This window comes from Amblyomma maculatum, chromosome 2 (assembly GCF_055883805.1).
Source record: "Amblyomma maculatum isolate TAMU_Amacu chromosome 2, ASM5588380v1, whole genome shotgun sequence".
Lineage (NCBI taxonomy): Eukaryota > Metazoa > Arthropoda > Arachnida > Ixodida > Ixodidae > Amblyomma > Amblyomma maculatum.
The window spans coordinates 11,321,635-11,332,850 of NC_139345.1; positions in this window are offsets into that span (position 1 = coordinate 11,321,635).

Here is an 11,216-nt window from a genome sequence, read left to right on the forward strand (position 1 = left end):
TGAGTAATAATGAGAAAAAACAGCATTTTATATTCATGAATTGCTCGTAAATTCTGGGATCACGTGATCCAGAGTTTGAACTGAGTTTCCCGAGACGTGCCGTTTAACGGCAGCCGACTGCCGTTAAGTTCATCATCAAATGAAAAGCTTAACTGTCATTTGACTGAAAAGCAGTTGAACCCGCCCGCGTGGCACACAAAAAACAATAACAATAGCAGCAACAACAACAGCAGCAGCAGCAACAACAACAACACCACCACCATCACCACCACCACCACCAACAACAACAACAAGTGTCAATAGATGTAACCGAAAAATAAATGTTAGAGTAAGTTGACTATCACTCTATATTCATTTTTGCAGTTGTACCACATGATGTCAGAAAGTTATTACACACATGTAAAGCATATCAGTAGCCTCGCATGAGATAATTTATTTCATTTTCAACAATGCTAAAACGTTGAAATTTTGTTCGGAAGAAGAAAAGTAATCTCTACTGAGGGCGTAGATGCGTCTTCTTCATATCGCAGATAATTATTAAACGCTTTATTTGTTGTTTTCAGCATCCGCCAGCATGCGGCCTTATCACCATAATTGTAGCGGAGGAAATGGTCTTGCATTCCTTGTTTTTCTTTTTTTTTTTTTGAACGTTGGGTATCGCGAGACGCGTCTTTATCATTTTTCTTGTCCTGCATGATGCGCCGAGATGTATCTCGAATGATTCCAGCCACTCGCGGTTGTTTCCACAATGTTCCAGTTTGTTTTGGTCCTAGTATCGGCTTTATTTCAACGTTTAATTCTTCGCTGACTGCAAACTGAGCGCTGAGGAGCACAGCGGACATTCGCCGCTGAGAACACTTGCTACTATTGCCGCCGTTGAGCTGCTTAATTTGTTTTTAAGGCTGCAAATCAGCTCAATACAGATTTGATTTAAGTGCAGCCTGTCTCCTCATCTGTTGCTTTCGGAATTGTCGCCACCGCGTGATAACACTACGGTGTTACCAGGTATTAGTGAAACTCTTCCATAAATTTGATTGGTATTGAGGCAGCGAAGCAAGAAGGTAAACCAGTGAAATGTGCTTACTGCTTAGTACCAATGCGTAATAAATGTAGTCTAAGTATCACAAGGACAGAGAATCTCGGCCAACCCTGCACGACCAGTGGGAATAGAAAGGTATGTGCTTGCCAATTTTCTTGGCATCGCATTTTTTGAGCAAATTAAAAACTCTACGTCATCGTTCTTCGCAAACTGAAACAGTACTTGATGCGTCTGTGCAGATTAGCACGCAACGTATGATGCATGTAGTGAGTAACAATATTTTTCAAAAAAGGACGAAGCGCTAACGACACATTCACATGAAAGAAGACACGGATGAGCGCTTGTCTGTGTCTTCTTTCATGTGAATGTGTCGTTAGCGCTTCGTCCATTTTTTAAAAATGCTGCACCAACTAGCCCAACAAAAAGTCCTTCTCGAGTAACAATATGTTTACAATTAGTGAGCCATTCCATTGTCTTTTTTCTGCAAATTATATCGCATCATTCTTCTTTTCTTGCCTGTCATATCACGCCTGTCTATGGCGCTTTTTCGCGCATCGATCCTCAACTACATGTTCAAACCCCTTTTTCCGAACTAATAAAGTATTTTTCTTTTGTTGCTTACTTTTTCTCATCGCCATCTCTCAGTGAAATCATTTCCCTGGTACCGCTGCGGGGGACAATAGTCACGAAGAGTTTGCGACCATGCCGAAACGTTACCTTTAGCTGCATTATTCACCTTCCCATTGCGACGTACATTATGTTTAAGCTTGCCGAGTCTGAATGTTTATTTCTATTTGTGATTTTGAGTGTTTGGCGCGCTTTTAAACACGGCGCCTATGGCTTCGACTTTCGTACGTATTACAGTTCTGAGTTGCCTTTTACGCGACGTGTACTGGGTTCATTGCGTCGGAAAGCCGCCGCCATAACCCGGTTTGAGAGGGAGATTTCAAGGTCAAGCGAAAAATATGTCGGCGCAAATATTTGGGTAGCTCCGGCGGCAGGCGTGCAGCAACTACCGGAACTCAATACCTTATATGTCTTTGCTAACACAGATGGCGTCTCTATAAGGACGAGTCGAAAAGCGTGCGGAAAAATGAGGGACGCCTTGTATGTAGTGTACTAGTGCCTCCTGGAGAACAGTGCCTGCAGCATAGCGCCCGTGTCCATGGTATCGAAATTGGCGGTCTGTTCACTGAGAGACTGTGTGGTGGCGCTAGCGTTACGCCCTATACCAATACATGTGTCACGCGCGCGCGATACATTTGCAAGCGCGCTTTTGCATGCGTAGCCCTTTGTTTATTTTCTGTTGGTTTGAAACTTCTTCAAGACAATTTATATGCGCAGAGGTTGCCTGCAAGCGGCTACTCCGTTACGTTGGCTCCGCTAGCTCTAGGAGCGTCTGCTAGCATGGTCTCCGAAATTGCCCCCGCGCGCGCGCGCACTCGGAAGCCATGTTGCTAGAAAATAACTTCGCGACGTGGCCGCGAGGCAGAGCCACGATTACGCTCCATTTAGGATGCCTCGATGCGCGGCCGCACCGCGCGCGCATCGAGGAACCCTAGCCCTATGTTGAAGGGAGTGGGAGAGGGTGTGGCGGGAGGCAGAACCCCCAACGCTGCAGGCACAGAAGGCACTGAGTGTACACGATATATGTAGCAATGTTTTATGGTTGGGGTAGATGACAGTCTGATTGGCTGACTGACTGATCAGCGAGCAGTGATTGGTGAAATAATCTCGTGCGTGTTTCGTTGAGCTTGAACACATGGGATGAAACCTGTGGCTGGTACTACAGTGTCACAGAATCGTCTGACAGTGTACCATATGCTTGCAATAGTGTGAGGACTTCGTTTGAAGCTGTTTTTCTGTTTTTTTTTCCGTGTCTGCGGTACTCAGCGACCAGGGAGACTTTGTAAGGCGGATGCCGAGAAGTCGGAGAAGACGCTTGGTATGAGAGAGCTAGACAGTTGAAGCGAAGGTGAGATGTCGAGGCACGAACGGTAGAATTGAGGCACTGAGTGCGCACGCTGTCGCGTCTATTATTGAGGCGAAGCTTAAGCGTCCTCATAATTTTTTTCCTTTTTGTTATCCCCCCCGCCCCCCCCCCCCCCCCCAGCAAAAATCACAACAAAAACACATGCATTGCACGCAAAATAAGGGTCATAGAATATTTGGACAATAAAAGAATGCATGAACAAAGAAAGAAAGAAAGAAAGAAAGAAAGAAAGAAAGAAAGAAAGAAAGAAAGAAAGAAAGAAAGAAAGAAAGAAAGAAAGAAAGAAAGAAAGAAAGAAACAAATATATAAATGAGGAAATAAGTAAATGAGTAAACAAACAAAATAAATTGATATAAACCGATAGACAATTAAAGAAGTGAATAAACAGAGATTGCCCTATGTACAGAACTTTCAATGCATATTAGCAGTTGAAATTTTCCACCCGAGAGCTGTGCGTTCGCACATTTAAACTAATTGCACGCTGTTTCGAAGTGTGTATTCTTCGGTTCACACAGTTTTTAGCCTCACTGCAGGTTATTTCATATTAATATAAATTTTTTGTATTGAGAGAACTGGGCAATACAAGACAAACTATTTTGTTTGATTGAGAGCATCAAGCCTAGGTAGGGTGTCTAGAACCTTAGCCTAGGTGCAGCGACGTATCTAATAATCTGAGGTCATAGTTGTGAAAGCGAGCAAACGCAATATCATTCGAATAACATCACTATGCCAAGAATATTCAAATTTAACCCGCAAAAAAGAAGTCGTTGTTGTTGAGCCCTCAAAAAAAAAAAAAAAAAAAAGAAAAAAGAAAGAAAGATTTTCTGTGCGTAGCACAAACTCTTCTTCTTCTTCGCTAATGGAACCTGTGCAGGTCAGTTGCATAAACGTTACGAGTCTCCATTTCCCAGTCAATAACTGAATTATGCTTGTTTAGACGAAGAGAAACGTTGCTCGTAAAATTATTTGTTTTTGTTCCAGAGGCCCATGCAGCCCTAAACAAGTGACCTCTATTCTTCTTAGTGACACTTGTTCTTGAATTCTGCTGCATATCTTCAAGTTTATCAAGTTAAATGTTATTAATGGCATAACATTAAAGCCTAATTGAAAAGAAAAAAGTGACTTCGGTTAAAAAGTTTGGTTATTGGCTGGATTAACGTGCCATCACCAGGCCGGGAGCGACAACTGTATGCTTCGATGTGTCTTCGTTGCGTACGCGTCGCTGCCTCTGCACGCCTTCAGGGAAGCTTTAAACCACCAGCTAGGTAACTCTAAAATATGGCTGATTTTGCGCAGACAAACGTGTAGGCGTGCACGAACACAACCATGAAAGCATGGCATAAAACTTCTAACCCTATCTTTCTGCCAGCACCTACTGTAATTAGATGCCCTATTCCAGGGCAGACGCAGCGGGCTGGCTTCGTGCACTTGCGCGGGAAAACACGCTCTCCTTGTAAAATTCTGGCCAGTTTGGGAACTGCCGCTTAAAATCCCTGGACCCTGACCTGAAGCTCTGGCTTCCACCTGGCCTACCCCGACGCGAAGAAACTTTGCTGTGCCCCCTGTGGTTTGGTGTAGCATTCACAAACTCGTATTCTTTTATAATATAGGTATGACAAACAGCCCTGCATGTACAAACTGTGGGTGCGACGAGTCTATGGGCCACATTCTTTGTGAGTGCCCCATATACAGTGAGGAAAGACAGTGTCTATGCCGTGCGCTGGAGCATTTAGATGGACGCCCATTGACTGAAATTAAGATTTCAGGTCTCTGACCACGGCGATCATCTGCGGTGAAGGCCTCCCAGGCACTGCTCCGCTCTATGAAAAGCACAGGCCTAATCGAAAGACTATGATTGTGCTGTTATGTTGCGTGATATGACTGTGACGTGATGTGACGTGACATGTCTGTGATGTAATTGTACTACACACATCCCTCTCTCACAATTTTTATATCCACTCACCCCTTTCCCCCAGTGCAGGATAGCAAACCGATTTTCTTTTACGGGTTAACCTCCCTGCCTTTCCTCCTCATCTTTCTTCTCCTCCTCCCTCTGTGAATAACTTTTGCTGGCTTACGAACTGACGAGATAAAGAAATGATCGTTGATGTTTTAACTGCACACCAGGCTACGCGGTTTTTCTTACAGATTAACATGGCCTCCATATTTATTATACCTAAATACATTTTTCTGTTCGACTCTACCTAGGCTAGTGAAGGAAACAATAAGTGGGAGAAACAAGATAGAAAGAGAGAAAAAAATGTATACACCAAGGGCATCTGTTTAGAAAGAAATAATTTATTTTGTTACTGTGACTAACTGAATAAAATAGCACTGCTAAATTAACCACAATATTTCAAATCAGTTGCAATGGGTGGTAGTTTGAGCGTTGCATAATTTGAATGGAATAAGGAGGTCTTCGTGCTTATATTTTCGGCAATCGGGTGCATGACGTTTTCTGCTGCTTTTATTATTATTTTTTTTTTTTGCTTTTCCCAATTGTGTTTGTAGGCTCCGCTTGGCAGGAAATCCGGCGTTGTGGTCGTCCGTGTCGGGAGCTAAAAATCACGGGTAAGCCACTGACAGGAAGGCAGCTGATATGATGGGCCAACTGGTTAGTAGACGGCCTTTGAACACTCGTTATCTCTAGGCCACGCAGGCATGTTCGTATACGGCTGCGTAGTTTCCAAATGAACATCTTTCCATCGCATATTTCAATGTAGATTGCTCACCCCTCAAGTGACTTTCCTTATTGACTTTGACAACTTCTTGCGTTTTTTTAGCTCTTTCCACTGGACATAAGGGATAGATTCCTCGAGACCTAGAGCGCAATGTATCCAATGGTGGTGTCGATCTTGGGAAGCTGTGTACATGGGCTTACTAAATCTGAAGGTAATGGTACAAGGTGATCAATAGCCTTCTAAGAACGGCTGTGTTAAGGCTTTCATATATCTGTGCAGGCGACAACGCCGAATTGGCTGTCAGTCAAGTGCAGCAATGCCACGGTACCATGGAGTAAAGAAAACCTGGCTGTACGTCCGAAAGCCCGGTTTCTCAGCCATCGGTATTTAATTAAGCAGAAAACGGGGATTCTTTGTATTTATGCATCAGGAGAAATTTCTTGAAAGGTTTCATCGCAAAATGCCATCTTTTTTCGGAACGAACCGCGTGCCAATATAAACGGTTTTGCAATTTTCGAAAACCACTAACGTGCGGATTTCAAGAAAATATATTTGCTACAGGGGCGGGCTTTCAGTTCAATAATCACTGCAGTTTCCAAGTGACTCACTGGAGCGCCGCCATTCGTGGTCGAGTAGGTTCTGCCGCTAGCTATACTTGGCAGAAGACGCGGGAGGGAAATAAGAAAAAAAAAAAAAAAGATAGGGTGCATCGCTTTACTGCCACACAGCTACACGCATGCGCCACAGCCTATTGTCGCCTCACCGACGATTCATTGAAGTTAACGGAGTACGCGTGAAATGATTGCACGCTCCAAGGAGTCCCTAAGCGCTGGCTGCTACTGCGTGGTGTGAAATCGCTAGAAGGGCGTTTTAACTGCCCGACTTTTACACGCGAGTTTATTGGCATTTCGTAACGCGCCAATGCGACGCCATTGCGAGACTTGCGCAGCACCGATTAGCGCCAGAAACGCCCCGCCCCGCCTCTATTGTGTCGTTCTGGCGGGTCGCCATCCTGCAAGTGCCAGTTGCGAGATACGAGCGTTGCGCCGACGTATAGGCTCCCTTAGCAGTAACGTGACCCAACAGCCGTGTTGCGCCATGCTAGATCTCTAAATCGGCCTCGTTTTTGTCGCCGATCTATTCTACCTCTCTGTTTATCTTTTCACGTCGGCAGCGCGCTCAAGCTTCGTTGGCGAGTCACTCTTAAAGAAGGACCCTGTGTGTACAGGAGACCGTGCGCTGAGGAGATGGCGGTGGCTGTACTCTCCGCTCTTCTTTTAAGCACCGCCTTGACGACCCCGTAAAGTGAGAGACGTACAGTCGTCATTTGAGAGGAACGCCCTCTCTTGAGCGTGCGTTCATGTGTGCGTGTGTCCGTCAGTGGAGAGCAAAAACCTTTCGCAAAGCTCGTGGTGTCTTGCGATTCACGCCATTGATTTGACCTCGGCGTCCGCTGAGCGCCGTCGCCCCTGTCGAGTGTGTGTGTGTGTGTGTGTGTGTGTGTGTGTGTGTGTGTGTGTGTGTGTGTGTGTGTGTGTGTGTGTGTGTGTGTGTGTGTGTTTGTGTGTGTGCGCGCGTGCGTGCGTGCGTGCGTGTGTGTGTGTGTGTGTGTGTGTGTGTGTGTGTGTGTGTGTGTGTGTGTGTGTGTGTGTGTGTGTGTCTGTGTGTGTGTGTGTGTACACAGTGCTGCTGCTGAAAGGGACGGGAAGGTGGGGGGTACTTTTAATGGCGGCAGAGCTAAAGTCTCGCCCGAGGACCCCGTATGGGACCGGCGCGGCGCGATAAGCTACCCCGGGCCATTTTCGGCCTCCGCGAGGAAAGAAGAAATCGCCTCCGATCCGCCGAGGAAATAAAAAGGCGTGTCAATGGCGCACTTGCCACCCACTCGCTCGAGCGTGCGAGCTTCGTGAGCTCTCGATGGTGGCCGGCCTCGCGGAAACGACTGTTGCCGCGTTGGGGTCCACTACGAGAAACTGTCTCGGTACTGGCGATGGACGGCGGTCTGTGGGGAAGACCGTTGAGTAAAGTGAAGGAACACGCCTGCAGCTGCTTGTAGGGGACAGTTTCTAGGGTGTTTAAAATAACCTGAATTACACGCTACGTTGGTTAATGCTTCACATTTTCTTAGCGAAGTCTCCTTTGGGTGAATTTGGTGCTTCAAGAGGAGTCCCTCATGCCTGCATGACATTGGCAAATGAATGCCGGCTGTACCAGAGCAAAGTCTCTATCGGGTGAATATGGGATACTTGAAAGAGCCACCGGTGTATTCAAGCTTTGAAAAAAAAAAAAGAAAAAAAAAAAGCCGTCTGCACCAGAACGCAGTCTTCGCTGAATGGATATGAGGCACTGCGAAGAATCACCGGTGCCTGCGCGACGATGGAATGCCAGCTGTATCAGAATAATGAAGGGGTATGAATCATTTCCTGTTGCTGCCAAAATCTTGGGAGCCCCTTATGCTTCTCCTTGAAAGGACCGAGCACTGACCAGAATGAGTCGCGAATCTTCGGCGGTAATGAAAAGGTATTGCTTCATAGTGTAAACTAAAATGATATTGAAATATTAGACAAAGTCCGAAACCTAGCTGTCCGTTTTGTTTTAAATAATTACAGCCGGAGTTTCAGTGTGCCAACCGTGCAGAAATCGTTAGGATGGATTTCTCTACAGAAACGTAGATACATACTAAGGCTGAAGTTCTTCCACATCATATTTCATTCTAAAACAGGTATTGACCGTGACCGTTATTTATTGCCGCCAGACTATGTATAAGCAAGAAGGGACCACACAAACAAAGTAAAAGAAATAAAATGCAGAACAGACTTACCAAAAACGTCATTTTTTCCCCTAAAAATATTAAATGAATCGAATAAGTTGCCCCAAGAAGTTGTTTCATTAAAATGTAATGAAATGTTTGCCGCACTGCTCTAATGCGTGTGCTTGTGTTCGCTTGTATGAAATCATGCTGTATTATACTTTCTGTGTTATGTTCTTTTTCTCCTCCCAGCATGTAGCACTATTCATGTTGTAATACTACCTCCCCTCCCCCTTCCCCTCCTCCTCCCCCATTGTAATGCCTGTGGGTAATTGATAAATAAATAAATATAGTCTTAGCACTCTTAATAAGACGGTTGCAGCCAATCGCACAAGGCCTGCAGGTCCTGAGGGCATGTGTTATGACGGCAGTGCCAAGACGCTCTCTGTGCTCGGCAGATACACACACAGATGAGTGATGGGCCACACAAAGAGGATTTGCAAGAAGTTGAGAAGTGAATGTTGGCGCCAGGAAAGATTTTTCAGAGACATGTTACGGACTAGATACTGCTGCGAGAGCTCACGCATCAATCATCGCATCTTTCGTGAGTGGTGTGCGACTACCAACCAACTTACAGAATTTTTGTGGAACGCAGTTCGCCCATCTCTTCCCAAGCCAACAAGACGTCCGCACATTGGAAGAAAGCTCCTGATTCTTGGTGACATAACAGTGGATGCCGAGCAGGAAAGAACATTACTTCTGGGGCTCAAGTATTGCCTTGAATCTGGTATGAAAATTATTGAAAAGCTGGTATTTGCTCGCGGTGTATCGTGTAAAGCTCCGGCTGATGACAGAGTGAGGTGCGAGTCGAGTGCGTTGATGCGATTGCTACTTGTGCTCAGACAGGCGGGCAGCGTAATCAGTTTCTCACCCTAGTGCGACATGATTACGCACTAGGGTGAGACAGGCTTACGCGTCGTTGCAGTCAGATAAAGAAGGAATTTTTGTCGTACTCTGTGAAGATCAGTTCGCTGGTAAAGCACGGGAAGCGGTCATTTTAAAAGTGTTAGAAGGAACCCAATGAGGTGAAAGCAGAGGGCTGTAGGTTTACTACAAAGGCTAAACTTCGAAGGATTGGCTATGAAAGTTAAAGATGCTGAGGCCTCTGTTCTGAAAATTTTCTTTTCAGCTAAGACACATAAGCCTGATCTTCCGTTCAGAGCTACACTACACTTGACAGTTCGTTGCGTCTTCATACCTTTCGAAATATTTGTCTTCACTACAAGTAGCCAACCCCTTCCAGGTATACCTATACTCGGAAGCAGTGAAAATGTTTCTATTGGACAACAAATCTGTTCCCCACTCCGGGTTTAGTGTGGACGTGGTTGATATGTATTATTCGCTCCCACATAGCCAGCTGATGCGGTATGTGCGACAATGTATTTCAGAAGACCGTGACGAATGTTTGTTTCAAAATAACTGTGGAATTGCTGTCTTTTTATCTCGATAATACCTGTGTTGTGTGGGATGGTAAGATTTTTATGCCGAAATCGGGGGTGTGCATAGGGGCAAAAGTAGCCCCTATCCTAGGTAACATTTTCCTAAGCCAGGTTGATAAGAAAATAGAGGCTGATGTAACTGGAACTGTATCCCGCATTTCCCGCTATGTGGACGATTTCCTTGTGGTTGAAGAATCCCCGGAACCTGAATATGTGACACGAGTACTTGAAGTCGTCACAAGAAATGGTTCGGGACTGAAATTCACCCACTAAATTCCCCAGGAAGGTGTTCTTCAGTTCCTTGATTTAAAATTGACGTTTCAGCCGAACCATATCTGTCGGCAGTATTCTCTCAGAAGTGAGAAACACTTGCTGAATTATAAATCCTTTCACTCCAAGCTTCTAAAAACAGGTATAGTTAATAGTTGTTTAAAGATGGCAGTGCTAAAGTCCTGCCCTCATCAAATGAGCACTAGTGTCGCCACTCAGGTTAAGAGGTGTAAGGAAGCGGGGTACCCCGACGCTGTTCTAGTGTCTAGTGCAGACAAAGTTATCCGAATGTTAAAATGTTCAGAACGAGGTTCGGATGTGCAAAAGGTTCCTAAAGAAAGTAAGAAGGTGGCGGCTATGCCATATGTGCATGCTTTATCTCACAGACTAAAGATAGTGGGGGCTAGGTACGGAGTGGATGTTTTATTCTCAGCCCCTAACAAACTAAAAAAATTGGGGCTGCCGTTCAAAGGAAGGCTGAAGGACGCAAAGGAAATAAGTGCAACATTAATCATGTAAGTAGGTATGTTCTGTGTCACAAGGGTGTAGTGTACCAAATTCCGCTCTATTGTGGCCGTACGTACATCGGCCAAACTGGCCGAGGTATCAGCGTTAGTCTTATGGAGCATTGTAATGCATTAGACAAGCAAGCCAGAAACCTAGCCAAACATTGCTTTTCATGTCATTTTTTTGTAGATACAGAAGTGTTGTTCGTGCATAATGACCGGCGCACAAGAGAGCTGGCTGAGGCTTTCTATATCATCAGCAAAACAGACGGGTGTGTCAGCACGCCATCCGTGACTTTATCAGCCAGAGAAATGAGCCTACTTCATAAAGGTTAAAGGCTCATGTGCACACACATGTGATTTGTAATTGATTTTGGCCTGAGACGTACATCTGGGTTTGACGCACGTTTTTGACGCTGCGCATGTGCGCTGACTGAGTAGAATATAAATTGATGTGTGTTTTCCTAATAAAGACAGT